The sequence below is a fragment of the Felis catus genome, chromosome B4 (genome assembly GCF_018350175.1).
Source record: "Felis catus isolate Fca126 chromosome B4, F.catus_Fca126_mat1.0, whole genome shotgun sequence".
NCBI lineage: Eukaryota > Metazoa > Chordata > Mammalia > Carnivora > Felidae > Felis > Felis catus.
This window is the reverse complement of record NC_058374.1, coordinates 35,932,678-35,952,939: the sequence shown is the minus strand read 5'-3', so window position 1 is coordinate 35,952,939 and position 20,262 is coordinate 35,932,678. Positions and strand designations below refer to the sequence as shown.

General features: G+C 45.0%; 1 protein-coding gene and 1 pseudogene across 40 annotated transcripts in view; one reads left to right on the top strand and one right to left on the bottom strand.

Moving 5' to 3' along the window:
- The window catches only part of CACNA1C (calcium voltage-gated channel subunit alpha1 C), a 753,388-nt gene that overhangs the window by 228,557 nt on the left and 504,569 nt on the right, over window positions 1–20,262 (top strand). The gene's annotated exons all lie outside the window — the stretch shown is intronic.
- Window positions 9,605–10,066, bottom strand: LOC111561308 (annotated as a pseudogene).

The window sequence follows — 20,262 nt, the reverse complement described above, 5'->3', positions numbered from 1 at the left end:
AATCTAAAATTTATTTCAAAGAGGGAGGGCTTTTTTTTGTGCCTGATGCATTACCATAAAATGACACTGTCTTACTCCTTATTGCCTAATTAGTAATATTGTACTTCTGTGTGAAATGGTGTGTTTAAACATTGCCAATCGATTTAAACAAAAGAATTCAAAATACTGTAGGATGGAGCACAGTGAAACATTCCTGCCAGCCAGTGTTCTCCCAGGGTAAGGTTTTTGTCATTTCAAGGTATGCCTGTGCAACAGGAACATAGCAGAAGAGGGAAGTTTCCTTCAGTTTCCCAGTCCTCACCATGTTTTCTGACCTTTCCATTTCCTTCATCCAGGGCTTAGCTGGTCCTAGGGCTGTAAAAAGTTTTAGGGTCTTATAGACTTAGCTGGATATTGGGCTTAGTGGGATCTATCATTCATTTTCTCATTCATTATACACGTAGTGAAGACATATATAAACTATGGGTTCTAGGTATTAAAGACATCGAATGAGGATAATAGAGTTCCTTTCCTTTAGGAGGTCAGCCCAGTGGGAAAACAGATGTTCTTGTGGAAAATTGAAATATACCCTGGTCAGCAAAGAGGATGGTAGAGAGATGAGCAGATTTCATGGCAACCTTGAGAAAGAGTGTAGTAGAATAGCCTGCCTGCTGTAACAAATAACCCCCAACTCTTGGTGGCTTAACAGGATAAAGGTTTATTTCTTCTATCACAATCCAACTTAGATTGGCAGGGTCGTGATAGGGGACATTCAGGGATTCAGGGTTCTTCTGTTTAGAGGCTGTGCCATCCCCTTGGGCCTGGAAATTTTCCTTTGGAGCCCCTGAATCTGGGCTGACAGATAAGAGATAATAAGGGGCATGGAGGGTTGTACCCGAAGTTTTAAGGTCCAGGCCTAGAGGTGGGGCTCATCATTTCCTACATGTTCCATTGGCTAGAAAACAATTCATGGCCCTGCCCCCTGCAGGGGAGTCTGGGAAATATGGTCTGGCTTTGTGCTCATGTGGAAGAGGAGCAGGTTTGGTGAACATTAGTGCCACATTCACTGCAAGGAGCAACTGCTGCCCCCCCCCCCCCCGCCCCGGAAAGTCAGAGCAGCTCCATGAAAAGTGAGTATTGAGGGTGGGTGGAGTTTGCCACATAAAGATGTTGAGTGTTGGTGCCAGGCCAGGAGGGAGTAGGGGTGTGAGAAGAGTACCTCAAGGAAAGGAAGTGGAAATAACTTGGATTTGTCTTCAGATAGAGCTGGATTTAAACATTGGCCTACAACTAGCAATGGTGTGACCTTGAGCCTGGTTCCTGTGTATCCCAGGTGTCAGCTTCAGCTCTTCATCCCATGCCCTTTCCCAGATTGTGGGCATTAGGGACTTGCCTTCTACAGTCCCTGCTGGCTCCAGTGTCAACCACAGTCACTTTCTCTGAGTATGCCCTTCTCCCTGCTCTGGACAAACCCTGACATGGACCTGTTCCCCTTCTTTGAGTTATACACACACACACACACACACACACACACACACACACTCACACACACAGACACTCCAGTCCCACACAAGGTTGTTTTTTTTTTTTTTAATTTTTTTTCAACTTTTTTTTTTTATTTATTTTTGGGACAGAGAGAGACAGAGCATGAACGGGGGAGGGGCAGAGAGAGAGGGAGACACAGAATCGGAAACAGGCTCCAGGCTCTGAGCCAGCAGCCCAGAGCCCGACGCGGGGCTCGAACTCACGGACCGTGAGATCGTGACCTGGCTGAAGTCGGACGCTCAACTGACTGCGCCACCCAGGCGCCCCCCCACACAAGGTTTTTATGAGTATATCAGCCTGTACTCAGGTTTTGGGAAGCTAAAGGGAGTTCACATCATTGTAATGTAAATATTGAATGTTTGAAGTTTCTGTGCTTAGAAAGTCCTTCCGACATTTTTGCCTACCCAGGCCTTACAGTTTTAATGTATTTCTTGCCCTTTCTATTTCTCCCCCTCTACTGCCCCCAAACTACTTGAACATACTCTCCTCATTTTTATTATGCAGAACAGTTCAGCTCTATATAGTCCCTAAACTTAGCTCAGAGCTTTCCTCTGCACATCCACTGATGTGCTTTCCCACACAAGGGGCCATATCCACTGATGTGCCTTCCCACATGATGGGCCATCTGATGGGGATCTGACCCCATCTTCTTGGATGAGGGAAAAGGGGTGGTAGAGAGACTCATTTTTCCATTGCTTCAAAGGCAGAAGCAGATGGCGTCAATTTTTGTTTTAAGTAACTTTTTCTTTCTTTTATATACAATTTCACTAAGGATCAGATGGGAATGTTGCCACCCAAATTGCAAGGTTGTTGTGAGAAATAAGATAATACATGAAAATGTGTAATATGGTGCCTGGCACATAGCAGATCCTCAATTAAAATGCAGCTGTCACTCCTCTCCCGCCCACCCTCAGAGTCACAGGGTATTAAAAGGCACAGTGCTGTGTGGTCAGTGACACTGACCTAGATGGGTCAAGGGGACAGTGTGTGATGGGGAGTCGTGAGAGCTGGAGCTGCAGAGGGGGAGTGGGGCCAAACAATTTCATGCCGTGCTTTTATCCAAGGAGATGGGCCTTTGTCCTCTGCATTCAGAATTCAGAACTTAGCACATTAGATATAAATGGGAGGAGAACCTTTTAAAATAGCCGTCTGTTTGAGCAGAAGTCTTTTTACTGAGATTCAAGATGTGACTCCAAGTAGGTTTAAATTTGCAGAGCACATGCAGAAGCTGGTTCGTCGCTCTAGGATGCCACACCTGCAGTTAGGGCAGACGTAGTGTGTCCTCCCACGTGAGCTGCAGCTTATTGGCCCTGTCTGGAAGACCCGGCTGAAACTTGTTACCCTGAGGAGCTGGTTTGCATGACAGATCCTGCAGGGAAATGGCTGGCAGAGCTGGAGGGTTCACGTACTCTCCCAGCAGCCTGCTCTTTGTGAGAGCCCCGTGCCTTTACTTCTCTTTGAGAGGTAGAGGAAGAGAGGCCCAGGCAAGCTAAGCAGCTGACACAGTCAGGCATGTGCTGCAAGGATCAAAACCCTTTCTCCTGCCACTCCCCCAGTCTCCCAGAGCTAAGAGGGGCCCTGGCCCATCCAGCAGAGGGTCTTCTCCTGCAGCAGTCTCTTGACAAGTCTTTGGGGCCATCCAACCTCTGCCCCAACACCTCTAGGAGTGGAAATCCATTTGGGGATATCTGTAATCCTGAAAAAGGGTTTTCTTAGAGCTGTCTTCCTTTATCTTTCACCTGTTGCACTTCATTTTGCCATCTGGAGGGGAAAAAGGTATTCTCCCTTCCTTAGGAAATCCTTGTTGATACCAAAGACAGCTCCCATGTGTTTCTTGGTTGTCTTGGTTGTCCCTTAGGCTAACAATCCTCTTCACTGCACCCTTTCCCTGCAGTCCTGGCCACCTCATCTGAACTCTGCTGTTTGCCTTTGACCCACAGTTCCTCAGCTCTACTTGGCCACAGGGATGAGAGACTGTTGCTTCCCCTTAGGACAGCATAGCCTGAGATTATATACTGCCTTCCTCCTCCTCCCTGCTCCTTTTTGTCCTCCCCCTCCCTCCTCCTCATCCTCCCTCTCTCTCTCCTCTTTCCCCATCTTTCCTCCTCCCCCTCCCTCCTCCTCTCCTTCATTCTCCCCCTCCCTTTTCCTTTCCTCTTCTTTCCTCCCTCCTCCTTCCTTCCTCCTCCTCCTCCCTTCTTCTCTCCTCTCCCTCCTCCTTGTTCTCCTCTCACTCCTCATCCCCCTCGCTCCTCCTTCCACATCACATTGTTTACTTGTGTTGAAATTTTAGGCAGCTGGAATTCCTCAGTCATTTTTCATGTGTAGTGGTAAGTTTTGTTTCTCTCTTTCTGTCCATGGACAGTTCCTTCTTTTGGAGATTTCCTGGTAAATGTTTTTCCTTGACACACTTGGCCCCTTTTGGGGCTTCTTTGCTTGTCCCCCCCCCCCCCACCATTCCTGCTCTGTGATATTCTTATTTTCTTTCCCACTATGAATGCTGTGTTTCAGTGACTGGAGGAGTTTTGGGCCTATTTGATGAACTTCTTATGCTCCCTTATGCTCCCTGTGAACACTTATGCTCCCTTTGGTTCTATCCCATTTTCCCATGCAGGAACGCTCATTCCCTAAGTCCTGACCGGCCATTGAACACCTATGGGAGGTGTCACTGGGTTTCTTGCCCTCATAGGAGCACAGTGTTCATCAGGTTCTATCCTGCAGCCTACACTGGCATATCTGAAAATTCCATCATTGTAGAAGTAGGAATACTTTCCAAACAAAGGTCCTGTGAGGACACTTGGGGACACCGTATTCCCAAGAGCAAACACTGACTACAATGTCTTTTTGGCTATCATGGGATCTGGTAGAAAACTTTCAAGTTACCAAAATAGAGAATATGTTCTAATGTCTTGCAAATGAACCAAATACACTTCCCTTAATGGGAGAAGAGATGTGTGTGGTTTTTTTATCACTGATAATAGTAGCAGAGATGACAGTAATAGTTATTACTTGCCTGGCACTGTGCTCTGTGTTCTACACACCTTTGTCATTTAGTCCATACAGCAACTAATGAGGAGTGAGTGTGCATATCTCAAAGCCTGGAGGGGTCATCAGACCTGCCCTGATCACACGGCTAGAGAGCAGAGCAGTGGAGCCAGAGCTCCCTGTAACCAGCAAGTCATGTTTCCCACAGGACAGTTGGGATCATGGCTGTGCCAGTGTTGCTGCCACTTGGGGGTGAGTCTCTGGGCCTTAGTTTCTCCCGTGGTAAAGATGGGATCAGATTAGATGTGCTTAACAGTGCTATCAGCTATATATATCTATGATTTGATATCTCTGTTATTTCAGAGACAGCTTCCTTTGGGAAACATTGTTGTCACAAGAAAAGAAAATTGCCTTCTGTCAAAATGTTTTCTAGTCTTGGACACAGTGAATGGGGTTAGCACCAGAGGTAGAAAGCCATTACTACAGGAAGCAGGGTGGAGATGAGGCTTAGGATGGGTGGATGGGCCAGCATCCTAAACTGAATAGGGACATAATTCTTCGGGAGCCACAAAATTATGCATCTGATTCTGTCCCCTGCAATTCAAGCCTGCTAGAGGTAGTGAATGTCAGACTGGTGAGGATCTTCCCCTCGGCCTCAGACTCAGAAATTCATATGTCAGGTCAGGAAGGGGACCCCAGCACCATTTAGCACCCCCTTCATTTTATGTCAGCATACGTGGAACTCTCAGCCCTTAGAGGACAGAGACCTCTGAGGCCATATGTTCCAAACTCCCAAAGAATCTCTGACAGAGGAGACTTTAGATCAGGGGGCCTCACACTCTGTGCCCCCTCAGGGGTACCATCCCTGATAAGTACATCTTCAAGAGCCAGCCTTGGTAGAGCAGGGCTTCCTTTTGGAATATGGAACTTGTAAGACTCTTTCAGCCTCTCTTCCAGTAGTTTATCTGTCAGGCTGGTTAGTAGGACAAGGAGTCCGGAACCCTCCTGTTGTTTCAGGAAGCTCCTCTTGTCCATCTATCCTGAATACCTGTGATTTGCCAGCTCACTCTACAGTTCTTGGTGGGAATTAATGAATCCGGGATTCTTTGCTACTTCTCAGGTGATAAATTGTGATAAAGTATAGTCAAGATCTCCTAGCCTAAATGTAATGAAAGCCTAAATGAAGTACCATTGGTAAGATATTTTGAGTCATACACACAAAAATAATTTATTGGCAATCCCCAAATTTTGAACTGTTCTTTTATTCATTGTTAGCTTGGTGTTTTAAACTTAGAAAATTTTAAATGGCATTTAGATTTCTGGGCTGGCCTGTTTAACCCATAATACAGCTGAAACACTCTATAGTTACCATGAATCACAGTGGAAAATAATATTTTTGTAAATGAGTAGTATAGAATTGCAGTTAGACTCCCTCTATATCGAACTACTTTTGGAAAGCCGTCAGCAGTTTCCAGCCAGAACAGAAACACATTTAACACTGAAGTGTAAAAGCAGGATGTCCGATTAATCTTTACTCTGATAAGAGGGAAGTGAGGAAGATCCGAGAGTTTACTGGGTATTTACATGGTCCAGGCAAGCAGCAAGGAGAGCAGTGTGGTTCAGGGTTCTTGAGGCTGTGGTAGGTGTAGCCCTTATAGTCTCCTGTAAACATTTCTTCCTGGGTATTTTTTTCTAAAATTTTTAGTTTTATTTATTTATTTATTTTGAGAGAGAGAGAGAGAGAGAGAGAGAGAGAGAGAGAGAGAGACATGAACCAGTAGGGAAGGGGCAGGGGGGGGGGGACAGAGGATCTGAAGGAGGCTCTGCGCTGATAATGGAGAGCCTGATGTGGGCCTCGAAGCCACGAACCATGAGATCATGACCTGAGCCACCAGGGTGCCCCCTGAGTATTTTAAATATCACCTAGCCCAGTAGGTCCAGAGCTGATAGGAACAAGGTGGGCAGCAGGAAGGGAAGACTCCAGGGCTTCTATAGTTTTGAGCAGGACAAAACCTGTTAGCAGCCTGCCTTCTGGTTCAGAATGGATGGGCTGGGCTTGCCCAGTGAAACATATTCTGGTCCTTTTTAGGTCAGCTGTCCCATGGCCAGCAGTATATCCAGAGCTGGCTTTTTACCAGGCACAGCCTGGCCCAAAGCACCCCTTCCTTCAGGGGCACCATCTTGCTCTTCTAAGATGGGAGATGGGAGCTAAAGCTGTCAGAACAGGGAGACTGCAGCAAGGTACCTCACTACAGCCCAGAACGCCTACCCTATGCCCTTAGGAAATTTAAATCCTACCACTCTTTCGGCTGCTCTTCTCTATCAAGACATGTAAATCGAGATTCCCAATTTAAGAATTTATCCCTTCTTCCCTGGGTGGATCTCTTCCCTACCCTCTACCTCTGTCTCTCCCTTTCGTTCCCTTCTCTCTCCACTCTACCCCTCCTCCCTCGCCCTCTCTCTTTCCTCCCAGTCCCTCTTTCCCTCTTTTTCCTCCTCTCTCCATCTCTCTCTGTCCTCCCTCCCCCCCTCTCCAGCTTCCCTGCGTCTTGACTTTACTAAAGCTACTCACTGACCATTGGAAATGCCCAATTAAATCCTGAGTGCTGTGTGACTTAAATTCAAATTGTACCCCAGGAATTCTGACACAGTCTGTGTTTCCCATTGATTTAAAAAATTAAGACTCAGTGATATAATGTAATTCATTATTATGTAATAAAAGCCTATTATGGATTGTAATTTTTCAGTGACTAACTCAATTTTACTTATTAGTGTTCATTTAAATCTTAGCTTATTATATGTTCAATACTACAAGTATTAGAACCATTTTTCTTCAAAAATCAGCCATTTGGATTTTTTCATCAGTTTAGACAAGACTTTCCTCCTCCTTCTTTCTCCAAAAACATTCAGGTAGGTGAGATTTTCCTACATTCAAATCAGTGATTGAATAGGACCAAACTGGAGGATGATTAAATTTGGAACCAGAAGCACCAAACTGAAATGAATTTTATTAATTTCAAAATCTGACATTTTTGAGGACCCTTTAATAGAACCAGGGCTTCTGTAAATAACCACCCAGTGAATCAGTTCCGTGCAGAAACAAACCTGTATCTTGAAATGCAACTTTAGATCATTTTCAAACCAAGCTGCAATTTCATTAGGAAGGTTCCCCTGATTTACATTTTCTGGGTTTAGTAAATTCAATTCAAATTTATTTCCTCCTAAATGAATTTTTACTACCGGAAGGCCCTTGTATGGAAATGATCTTCTATCATTATGTGGTTTGCCTGCCCCTGAGGGTGAGATGGCCTTGATATTGGAGTGGCAGCCAGGGCTTGGAGAGGACTGGAGTTACCTTTCAAGGCTGCGTGTGTGTACACACACACACACACACACACACACACACACACACGGCTGAAACAGGAGTAAAGGACACGCTCAAGAAGGAAGGTGCTTGTGTTTGTGCCTGCGTTCTTTAGGACAAAATATTCAGACCTGGCTGTTCTGCTGAAAGCATCTTTGAAGGCAGCAGGGGCCAGGACCTGGGGATCTGCCTGCCTGTTTTCCTCCCCACCTGGCTCTCTCCCCACCTCTGCCTCCCCTGGAGAAGTGGCTCCTGAGGAGGTATGCCGCCAGAAGAGCGCCTGATCTCTGTTGAACCAGAGGCCTCCCCTCAGAGGCTATGTGGATGTGTTCCTCAGGCATAAGAATGACTCACCATGTAATGATTCCCTACAACTCCGTATACTGTAGGCCCCACACGTGTGGGGGAGTGGTACTCTCAGTGTCGCACAGTGGCATTGAGTTCCTCCATTACCAAACTGTGAAGACTTCAGTTTTAAAAAACAGCAATTGAATCATGTTTGGTAGAAAAGGTAAATTCTGCAGTGTCTTTGATAGAAACTCCTCATTTTCTACCCTGCAGCTCTCAGGTTGCACCAGGGGGAGGAAGTCAGAGGTGGGAGGTGGGAAGGTCAGATGAGGGATCCTGGTATTAAGGGAAGAGGACAGAGGACCTGCCTACTAAGCCTTGTGTCCAGGGTTGCTGTGGCGGGCATTCATTTTGACAAGGCCAACAAGAGGTGACATACAGAGCAGCATATTTATTCCATGTGATTCTTAGTCTTCAAGGTGAGGGATGCATTTTGATGTTCTGTTAATTGTTTTCAATCATATATTATAGTGTATTATCCAAAAATCTTTTCTAAACTTTTTCTGAAGCAAATGTAAGCTCTTGTAAGTTAGGTATTAGTTGCGTAAAGTCATTTCTCCTGAAGCTTGTGAGTTTTTCCCTTTTGACCTTCAACAAGTGGCTCCACATTGTTCTATCACTCCATCCTGCCCATCGTCTCCTGAGGGGCTTAGAGGCTTGCGTCCTCCCGATCCTTTGTGCTCTGACATCTTTGGTGTGGCAGCTCTGTCCTCAGAGACCTCCCCCGAAATCGTAAGATGGCTCTACCCATTTCACACATCCCAGGCAGAAGCAGCAATGTCCAGGCCACAGGAGGCATCTTCCCCCTGAGTGTGTCTTAAGAATGAGGATGCTTCCCCCAGAAGTGTCCAATACACTCCACCATTTCTCCTGGCCAGGAATTGGTCAAATGTCCCTTTAGCAAGGAGAATGGGATTTCCTGACTGGTTTAGGTGAATTAGGACTTACCTCCAACACTGGGATTGTGGTATCACAACCAACCAGAATCTGGGCTTTGCCAGCCAGTGAGCAGGAGTGATAGCTTTTAGGCAGGCAGTGATACTGATTTCATCATTAGTCTTCCTGGCAGGGACTTAGAGGGTACCCACCACCTGTTTGTTTATTCATTTTAAGAGTTCAGCTTTAAAAAAAAATTTTTAATGCTTATTTATTATTGAAAGACAGGGAGAGACAGAGCATGAGCATGGGAGGAGCAGAGAGAGGGGGAGATACAGAATCTGAAGCAGGCTCCAGGCTCTGAGCTGTCAGCACAGAGCCTGATGTGGGGCTTGAATTTACAAAATCCGAAATCATGACCTGAGCTGAAGTCAGACACTTAACCGACTGAACCACCCAGGTGCCCCTAAGAGTTCAGTTTTTTATTGAACATGTTATAAAACAGGTTTAGTCAGAAAGACCAACGCCCATGTCATCATCAAACTTCAGATTCTTCTTTCTTTGCTTCTGCCTTCTACTCAGCTGGGGCAGCAGTGGTAGAGCGGTCAGGGCCTCTGCTGGTGCCGTGCCAGCTGCTGGGACAGGTCCACCAGCCCCTACCATGCAGACAAGGCTCCTGATGTTGACATCGGCCAGAGCCTTTGCAGACAGGCCTGGCCACAAAGGTTTAACACTTAACACCTGCTGCTTTCATGAGGACATTGATCTTATCCTCCATTTCTGTCACCTCATTGTCATGCAGAATGAGGGCGCTGAGTAGATGCAGGTGAGCTCCAAGATGGAGGCCATGGTGTGGGCGCGTGCCAGTCTCAGGGTGAAGTGGGGGACCCACCCCAGCACAGCCTCAGCTTCCTCAGAAGGACTGAACACCTTAGCGGCAGCTGCTGAAAGTGATACTGACCATTTACGTTTTTCTAGTCTTTTGTCACGTGCAAAAATATGTTTTTTTTCTCTTTAAGTTGTAATGATTAGAGAAATTATTCAGTGCTGACCTCGGGCCTCTGTTTCTTCTTGCCTGAACTGGACAATGTGGATTTTAGAGTTGGAAGCCCTCTAAGAACATGCAACTCACAAGCACCTGGGTGGCTCAGTCAGTGAAGTGTCCAACTTCAGCTCAGGTCATGATCTTGTGGCTTGTGCTTTCAAACCCCACATTGGGCTCTGTGCTGACAGCTCAGAGCCTGGACCCTGCTTCAGATTCTGTGTCTCCTTCTATCTCTGTCCCTCCCCTGCTCACGCTCTGTCTCTCTCTTCTCTCTTTCAAAAATAAATGTTTAAAAAAACCATGCAGCTCAATCTTTCATTTTACAAATAGGGACACTGAGGCTCATGCTGCTAGGGACTTGCCTGGTGGGTGTCTCATAGCTGGTTTAGCTGAGCATGCCTGTGATGGCTTGTCTCTCATTTCATGGTTTTTTTTTCTACTTTCACTATGCTCCAGCCTCTTTCTGTCCATGTAATCAATGCTATTGTGCACTTTTAAGCTTTTCTCTCTGTTAAAACCTGTGCGAGAACCGAAGAACTAGAGAGCAGTCATTTATAGCTCAGCATGAATATTAGATACTTCATATTTTAAGTCTGCTCTTGAATCATTTAAAGACACTTCAAGCATTTATTAACAGAATGAGAATTATTTTGGGGGTAGGAGACCGTTACTTCTTTTCCCGGTCTTTCAGAATGAAACTGGTACCTCGTCTGCCTTCTTGCTCCTCGAAGGCACAACCATCTCAGGAGCTACAGCAGAGAAGAGAAAGGGACCTTGCTTCACATGAGGAAAGTGTCCTGCTGAACACCATCCTTAGACCCTTCATTTAATCTAAAAATGTTTTGTGTGTAAAGTACAAGCTCTGTTGTCTTCTGTAAGCAGAGGGTGAGGTGGGTGAGGTGAGGCTCATGGATAAAGGGCCATAGGTCCTTAGAATGCTCCGGGTCCCAGAGATGAAGACATCTGTCTGACAAAGTCCCCCATGTCTCACAGTCCAAGACAGACTTCTCTTCTCCATAAACAGATGCTTTTAAGTGCCTGATCATAGAAGCCTAGGAAGTGGCTGTTTGTACTACCAAAGTTTTTTTTTTTTTCTATGCAGATAAAATCATCATGGGGATCCTATGAAAGGAGTATGTCAAGTGTGTACCTGGAGTATCTCCCCTGGATTATTTAGAAAATGACTTGATTTCCACACTGAGTATTGTTTAAAGTGAGACATACATAGTCTTTCCCTTAAAGTGACATGCCTCTGAACTATTAGGTCAGAGACCTAGTTAGGCTATTAGGTCAGAGAAGCAACAGGCTAGTACCAAGAAGGTGGTTTAGGATATTATGTCTGCAGTCCTGTCTCTGAGCTGTCCTCCCCCGTTGCCACCAAGTGCCATGGTTACTGCCTTGTCTTCTTCCCCTCAGGGTAGCTCTTGCTCAGTGCTGAGGCCATTCTTTGTTAGGGTCTGTGTCACCCACTGCAGGGTGTTTAGAAGCCTTGGCTTTCACCCCCACTTAAGTCCCCACCCAGGCATGGTGACACCTGGAAGGACCTCTGCTCACCTCGAACCACCTCCTAAGGGGACATAATGCTCCTGGTTGAGAAGGTCCATTCAACACAGAACCAACTAGAAAGTTAGAATTCTGGGGCCTGACTTAGTCATATGTCTAAGCCTGTCTCTTCCTCTGTTTTTAGGGCAGTTTTCTGAATCTAGAGAAGGAGGACATTTCTTTCTGCTCACCTGGCTGCTGACATTATAGCTTCAGTCAGCGAACAAATGAAATAAACATTGATTATCATCCCCCCCTTCTCTCCACACACCCATGGGGCGTTCACTCATGCATTATGGATGCATTTTCACACCAAAGAGATTGCTAAACAGAACCAAAGGGGGTAGCGTGGGGTATTGTGACTGGAAGACCTTCACAGCAGGTCTTCTTCTTACCAAATCTCAGGGCCCAGGGCCCCAGGCTCTGTTCTTCAATGCCCAGGGGGGCATGTGACGTCTGCACAACCACCACTTCAAAGCGGGATGCAGGGTTAGGGATGCTTGGCAGTTTCTTGGACATCAGACAGCACTTGCAAAACAAATTTGGTGAGTTATGAATGAATCAGAACCAGACGAGTTAGTTACATTTCTCTCAGAATGCATATTTAAAACTTCTTACACACACACACACACACATACACACACACACACACACACACACACACACACACACACACCAAAGAACATTCATCCCTTCCCAGGGGAGGGGGTGTTGGTCACATGTACTGGAGGGTTTGCAAAGCCAGTGTAGTTTTCCAACCCATGACATATCTGCATTCTCATCCCTTCCCTTTTTCTGGGCACCAGTCTTCCTGGTAGGAGGTTATCCATTTGGGCCCCTTTAAAGGACTGGGTGAAACCAGGTGACAGCCTTCTGCAAATTCAACTGGGAAACCTCTGTATGTAGAAGTTCAAGGTACCCTCCCACCACCACCTTGAGAGGCTGGGTTCTCACAGTTCCGACATGGAGATAGACTTGTGGAGGCGGGGTTTGGGAGGTGGCAGGTCGTGGTGCTTACAAGGAGGAAGCCGACAACCCAGAGGTGCTCACTCTTAATTTGGCTTTCTCTTTCTTATCCTTCTATTTAGGTCTCATTAAATGTCACTTCATTTGACAAGTCTTCCCTAAGCTCCTATTCTAAATCCTCTTTCCTGTTATAACCTTTTATCTTGCCCTGTATTGCCCTTTTATCTTGCTCTTGTCTCTTGTAGAACTTAAAACAATTTGTAGTTACATTTATTTGTATGATTGTTGGTCACCCCAGTAGATCATAAGCTGGGTGAGGTTGAGAACCTTATTTATCTTCTCGCCATTGTCATATCCCAGTTCTTAGCCCATTGCTGGCATGTAAGAAATAGTTGTCAGATGAGTAAATGGTGATGGTAGACTCCTCTTGGGTTGATGTTTTTGAATAAGGGGTAGGCAGAGGGTCTGGTGTACATGGTCTGTGTTGGGGATTAACCTTGATTTGGGGATACTCAGGGAGGCAGGAGGGCGAGTTGGGCAAACCTGGGGCTGCTCCATGTAAATCGAGTCTGAGCCTCCTGGTAGTCTACTTGAGATTTGGTGCTTCCACTGGAGCTCCATGAGATGTAAAATCCAAACCTTGGGATGACATCCAGAGGGAAGAAGGCCAGTTGACAACTTATATAATGTAGATTGGTGATTTCAGAAGCACAGGGCAGTGTTTTCAAAAATAAAATAAGACACTAAGGGTTGGGGGAATGGCAGAACATGGGAGTTGAGTCTGCTTCTGACCTGGGAGGAGGTGCTATGCAATGGTGAAAAGAGCTCAGACTTTGGAGTTAAGCCAGCACTTGATTCTAGATTTCACCACCGACTAGTTGTGTGGCTCTTAGCCAAGTTGTTTATCTAGTCTGTGTGAAACTTGGTATTTTTATCTGTAAAATGGGCCTAGTGATAGCTCCTGTTCTGCATTGTCATGGATATAGAGATGACATGTATGTCTACCTCACACTTTGTGTCCAGTGAGTGTTGATTCTTAGTTCTTTTTCTCTTTTGAAGAGTCAACATGGAAGATTTAAGATTTCTCCTTCTCTCCAACCTAATCTCGTCCCATTTATTTAGTCATTTACCAGTCCTTAGGTATATAGTGCTCACATGCAATGTACTCATCATTGTGTTAAGGGTGGTAAAGATTCAAAAGAAATGCAGGTTTTTCCTGCAGAATGTCTCCCATGTTAACATATTCCTAGGAGAATATACCTTAGTTTTCAATAGTCCTGTTTCATATTTTATACACAGCTCTGAATAAAATGATTTTTCAGTTGATATTTATACAGGAAATATATCACCCAAACTCACTGTACATTTTGAAAAAAAGTCTCCAATTATGTTTCTAATACAACTGGTAGAGCATGAGAAACAATTGTAGGTGATTTGTAGAGCCCACAGAGTATCAGTAAAGGAGATGTGCTTTGGGGATATTTTGGGGGCTAAGAAAGGCCATGTGACTACACTAAAGGAACATTCATCCTCTTCTCAGGGGAGGAGTCTTGGTCACATATATGTGTTGGAGGATTTGCAAAGCCAATTTAATAAATAGTGAGGTAGACCAGACTGCTTTTCCAACCCATAATACATCCGCAACACACTCTTCCCCTTTTCCTGACTGCCAACCTTCCTAGAAGGAGGTCATCCATTTGGGCCCTTTTCAAGGTCTGGGAGAAACCAGGTGACAGGCTTCTGCACATTCAACTGAGAGATCAGGAAGTGCTATTTTAAACACTTTACATCCTAATGTGATAGTTTATATGATAGTTATGTGCTGTACTTTGCTTACATTTTAGGAAATACATTATAATATATTTTGGTTTGGGGTTGATGTAATGCAACACATTATAATTTTTCCTATTTAAAATAATGGGAAATAGGTTAGCATTTCCCACTGAACATACGATTTTCAGAAACAGATTACCAAAATGTGCTTTTTCCCACGTGGTCCTTATCTTCAAAGAATGTAGTCTAGTTGGGGTGATAACACAAACAACAAGAATTGAACTTTCTTATAAGGAACATAACATAAGATGACATACAGTTCAATTAGGTGTTGGGGTATGCATTATGGTCTGTTGATTTCATAGGGATTAGAAAAAGCAGAATCACTTGGGTGGGGGGGAAATTCCAGAGAGGTTTCATGGAGGGGACTATACCTGCAGGGACTTTAAGAATGGCAAGGCCTGGCTAGGATGGAAATCAACTTATAAGCCATGGCTGTTTGAATGTCAGGCTTGAGAAATTTCTTCCAGTGAGCATTCCTTAAATACCTATAATGCACCAAGTACTGTGTTAAGTATGAAGTGATAAGGCAGAAAACATAAAACATTGTATTATACCTGCCTCAAATCTCTTCATGTCTAAGAGTAATCAGAAGACATGTACATTGAAAACACACAACATAATTCAAATGAAAAAGTTACAACATGCTGAAAGAGGGATAGTGACGAGGGGAGATGACCTGAGACGTCACCATGGCTTTGGCTAGGATAACTATGTTAGCTGAGATGGTCTTAAGGGAAGACTATGACTAGGGCTGCACATGTTATTAACAACTGGTCCTGCAGCACTCATCAGAATGGATACCACTGGCCAGGAGAGCTGGTGTAGGGTTCTGGAGCCTTCTGTCCTGCCTGGCATAAACCCTCTATTTAGTGGGTTCAAGGGAGGATCCAGGGGACCTGAGGAAGGGGGCCTGGGTGGTACAGGGAATTTGGGAAACTCAGGGAAATGGCCATTTACCGACCAATATGAAAGTGTCTTAATATGTAATGATCAGTTTGTACTTATCATACCTAGTAGCTGAAGATTAGACCAAATTAGAACCCCTGGGGTGAGTAAACCAATGAAGTCAGGTTATCTAACTTCTTCTCACCCCACCCCAGAACAATGTGTTTACCCCGTAACAAATGCCTTGTTTTTGGTTTGGTTTGGTTTGAGGTTCCACCTGGTTTAACCTGAGGATCTAACTTAGGGCCTGAGTACCTGCCCCCCCGCCCACACCAATAGAAATAATGGAGAAACGTCATTCCTTTTCTAACTACTCTGAGCGTTTGAGTTAACTCTAATCCAAGGGTACCCACCCCCTGGCCCCTTCCTCAGATCCCTGGACATCCCCTGCACCCAGTAAATAGAAGATCTATGTCTAGCAGGGCAGAGGGCTCCAGAGACCCGGGCCAGCTCTCCTGGCTGGTGGTGTCCATTCTGACAGGTGGGTGATTTTTAAATATTACTCCCTGGCCCTCATGCCTTCCAGTAAGAAGCAACGAATCATACTATACCTCGCTAAAGTCTTGGTTTGGGGTGATGTGTTTATTGTTAGAACTGTTTTCATAAAAACAATAATCAAACACCTTTAAAAATTTTGTAAGCATCCACTTTATATATCAATATGGTTTAAAAAAAAAAACAAATACCACAGTCCTCATGAACAAACAAACAAGACAGTTGGAAGTGGTCTGTCGATGGTTGTAATAATAAGGAATTCACTGGGAGGAGTCATCATGTGCCTGATATTTGATGGCTCTGGGAAGACAAATGGTGTTCCATCTGTGTGCATACTTGTATTCAAGAGAAAGAGACACAGAGAGTGAGACAGAGACAGAGAGACGTGTGTCTGTGCCGCTCTGTATTTTGGGCAGTGTTTCATAAGATTCTTAACTGGCTTGTACCACCATACACACAGTGTTCTATTAGCAATTGTTTGGCCAAGAATAAAGAATTCCTAATTATATTTTAGAAATACAGTTTAAGGAGCTGAAGTTTAAAATAACTGTCTTGAGCTTCAGAAAATTCATCTCTGGAAACCATCCAGGGAAGGATATTTGTACTTTCCAAGGGGGTGGGGGGGGGTCTGGTGGGGCAAAGAGCAAGTCAGATTTTTCTTACATTTCAGGCAGTGGCTTCCTGAAAGGTTACTCATACATTTCTTTAAAACACTAATTGCTTGCTTTCTCAAGAGCCAAGACGCATCCAGTCCTCCAACCAAATTCTCACCTAAAATCAGAAGGCTTAAAATCCAGTTATTTTAAGTGCTGCGTACTCTTAAAAATATGTGTCTGGTTATGTTGTATATAAGCAGCTCATATCAGAGATGCAGCAAGTCAAGCTGTATAAAATTTAGTAACACATGCCAGAGAGGAGACAGAGGGAGAAGAGAGAGGGGGGAGAGAGAGAGAGAGAGAGAGAGAGAGAGTAGAGAGGGGCGGCGGGGGGGGGGGGGGGAGACTGACTGATATCCTACCATTTCCTCCAGGAGAGGCTCGCATTTTACTTTCAACCCATTTCTAAAAATGGTAAATGCACAGTAAGAAAACAAGTTTATCTGTTGCAGGAAGGAAGGAAGGGCAGGGAGAGGAATCTAATCTTCAACTTGGTGTGATTTTATTTTTATCCAACTGCTTTTGCAACCGAACATCTGGGGGGAGCGGCTAGTGCAGAGTTGGGGTCTCCCTAGTTTTCAACAGCTTCATTAGGGTCATCATTCGAGATTCATTTTACCAGGACCATGGTGCAAAATATGAAGTCTTTGCAAAGACGGGAGTTGGGGGTGGGGTAGGACAAAGTAGTGACGTTCGCAAGACTGTACCAAGTGAAATGGTGATGGTATTGCTCATAATGACAGCTTTAGGATTTCTGCTGTCTGAGGGCTTCAGGTAGCTTGTGTTGTTTCCCTTTCCCCTGAGGAAGCCCAGGATTGGTGGGAGTGCCTCGATTCTGAAGTCCAGGGTAATGATCGAGATCTAGTTGATTCAAGGTTAGAGGTGGATTTCAACCTAGTTCTTGCAGGGCTGGCAATGACATTTGGCTCTAGTGCAAATGACCTCAAAGGCAGTAACAGGCAAGTGTGATCCCCGTTAGGCTTGTGGTGGCTCAGAGAACTGGGCCCAAGTTTCTAAACTGGGAAGCATGCCAGTAATGCAAGTGTATTAGGGGAAAGAGCATTAGGTTAATTTTTTTATTCGTTGATTCAGTGATTCGATGTCTATTTCTTGGTCACCTATGAGGTGCCCAGCGCAATGCCACAGGCTGTACTCAGGGTGCAGTGAAGCTGGCTGCTGTGTCACCGCCATCTCTTCAGTAACTCCTCTCCATTGGAATCTGTGGCTATAACCGGGTATTTTGTGCCATAGAGAAGGAGGAAAGGATGTGGATGGGTAATGAGGACAAGCTGGGATTTTATGTATCAAGATGGTTGTGTAGTGATGGTAAGAGCTGTCTCTTGGGTCCCTTTTAGCAGAAAGGAACATAAAGCTTTCAAAAGAACCCTATTTTCCAGTTAGTGTCAGGACTGACTTTTCCATTTGTTTTGTGGTCAAGTGAAGGCCCTGCTGAAAACCCAGGGGTCCAGGTGGACATTGGCATGCAGGGGCCCTCAGCTTCAGCTCTGGGAACAATAAATCAGACAGATCTTGCTGAATAAGGAGCCCTCTCCAGGCTGTGATGTCAGAGACACATATCACTTGGGATTCTGCAGTTAATGGACTGCTATCCCACTTCCTTACACTTGTAGAAATCATGCTCCAGTAGCATTGTTGGACTCGTCTGGGTTGTGCCTGGTTGTGCCTATGTCATATCAGGCATTGTGAATACATGGCCCCTCTAGTAAAAGTCTGGGGTGTCTGACTTTGGAAGAGAAGAAATGTGTCCATGAACTTTAGCTTGTCTAGAAACAATGCTAAAAGCAGATTTGATGGCTACTGTTGCTGTCTTTTTGTAAGAATATGAACTGCTGTGGAGTCTTGTTGAAATACAGCAGTCATGTGCATCTCTATAACTTATTCAGTAGGACCCTACCTGCTGATTCTCATTCTCTCAAGAGCATAAATTAAGTCATACAGCTCTGGCCTTGCTGGGAGGTTGGGATGGGGAGTGGGGTGATCAATGGGGCTTGCTCTCAAATCCCCAGTTGTTCTGCTCCTACTTTTCCTTGTCATTCTCTCTGTTTACATTATTTGCACAAGCTTGGGGGACCAGAGGCAAGAACTGGCATTTGGATTAATGGCTAGATACTCCAGAACAGTCAAAGAACCAAGAAATAATGTTTATGTTCTGTTCTGGGTTATATATTTTTATGGGCTGATGGCAAAAGAAATAATGATTTTAGTTTCTTAAGTACGCACTTCTTGCACTAATATTAAAAGTAGCTGCTGTTTGCATTTGCTGAGTGCACATTAACCATGGTAGAGGGAGAGTGTGGTGAGTCAAGGGTGAGTCTGTTGGAAGGAAAGAAACCACGAATTCCACTATTGCTGCTGGCTTCACTCAAAGTAGAGATTCAAATTAGCACATACTATCTGAATTAAATAAATCATACTGTAAAGAAATTAGACGGGTCTACATTTGAGGAAACCTTATTATAATGACTTATAAAGGAAATTATTGCCAACAAAATTTTGGGTTTTAATTTATCTGATCTGCTTAAAGCATGACACACCTGTCTATGTGATAAATCAATTTTTTGAGAATAGAGACCTGGATAGAGAGTAGTATTTAGCTCTTAAAATACAGAGCTTAGAATTGTAGAAAGAGAGGTATTTTATCTAGGTCAAGTATTATTACTGTTGATATCTTCACCGTTTACCCAGAATGCTGTCTCTGCCGTGTGTTTGAGGCAGCACCCAGCTCCTTCCCAGCTCCCTCTTTCCCCTGGTGTGTCTGTTGTGTGCTGGCTGTGTGTCTGGGACAACCGCAGGTGCTAAGGTTATGAGGGTGAGTGGTTAGATGTGATTTCTGCCTTTGTGCAGCTTAGGGTCTGATGGGAGAAATGAACAAAGGAAACAGATAACCACTGGACACGTGCATTTTCTCTTCTGATATCAGACTCAGCCCGGAAGACCCTGAAAATAATTTCACTGCCTGTCCCTTGGAGATGTTTATAAATTGCTCAATGATTTTTATCATTATGCTCTTTTACCTTTTGGAATTAGTATCATGATGGCTCTTCTGGTGGTATCACAGTTCTAAAGGAAACTGTGAACCACTCATGCTGCCCAGCCCAGGCTCCTGACTTCCACAGTCACCTCTGGGGCTGAGGCTTGGCTAAGTAGTTTCCAAAAGAAAAGTGGTCAGTTAGGACAGGGGACCTGCCTCTTCCTGTTCCTTCTGAGCCAAGGAGTGGGATAAGTATCTGACAGCCTGGAGTGGGTCCAGCTTCAGTCTGGAGTCAAGGCTGACCACCTAAGTGGGGAAAATGCCTCCTGGCTTTTGCACTGCTGCTCTCTCTCCGGTGCCGCTGGTTAGCCAGCCTTCAGGTTTTAGCCCTCACCTGTTTTTAGGAGGCCCCCTCCTGCCGCCTCAGAGGGGAGCTCCTTGCCCTTGGTGCTGGGCTGGGAGCAGCAGTGGGGGCTGGCTGGGGAGAAGGGCTGGGCTGAGGCGGAGGCGAGATTATTGCCTGTTACACATGGACATCTAGACGGGGGAAGAAACATAACGGCTTTATTTTTAGGCTTTGCTAATTCTCACTCTTCTCCTAGTTCGCTGCTACCTGGCAACAGCTTATTGTCATGGCAACGCCAATGTTAATGAGTGAAGCTCTCTGTGTGTCTGTTTTACCCAGTGC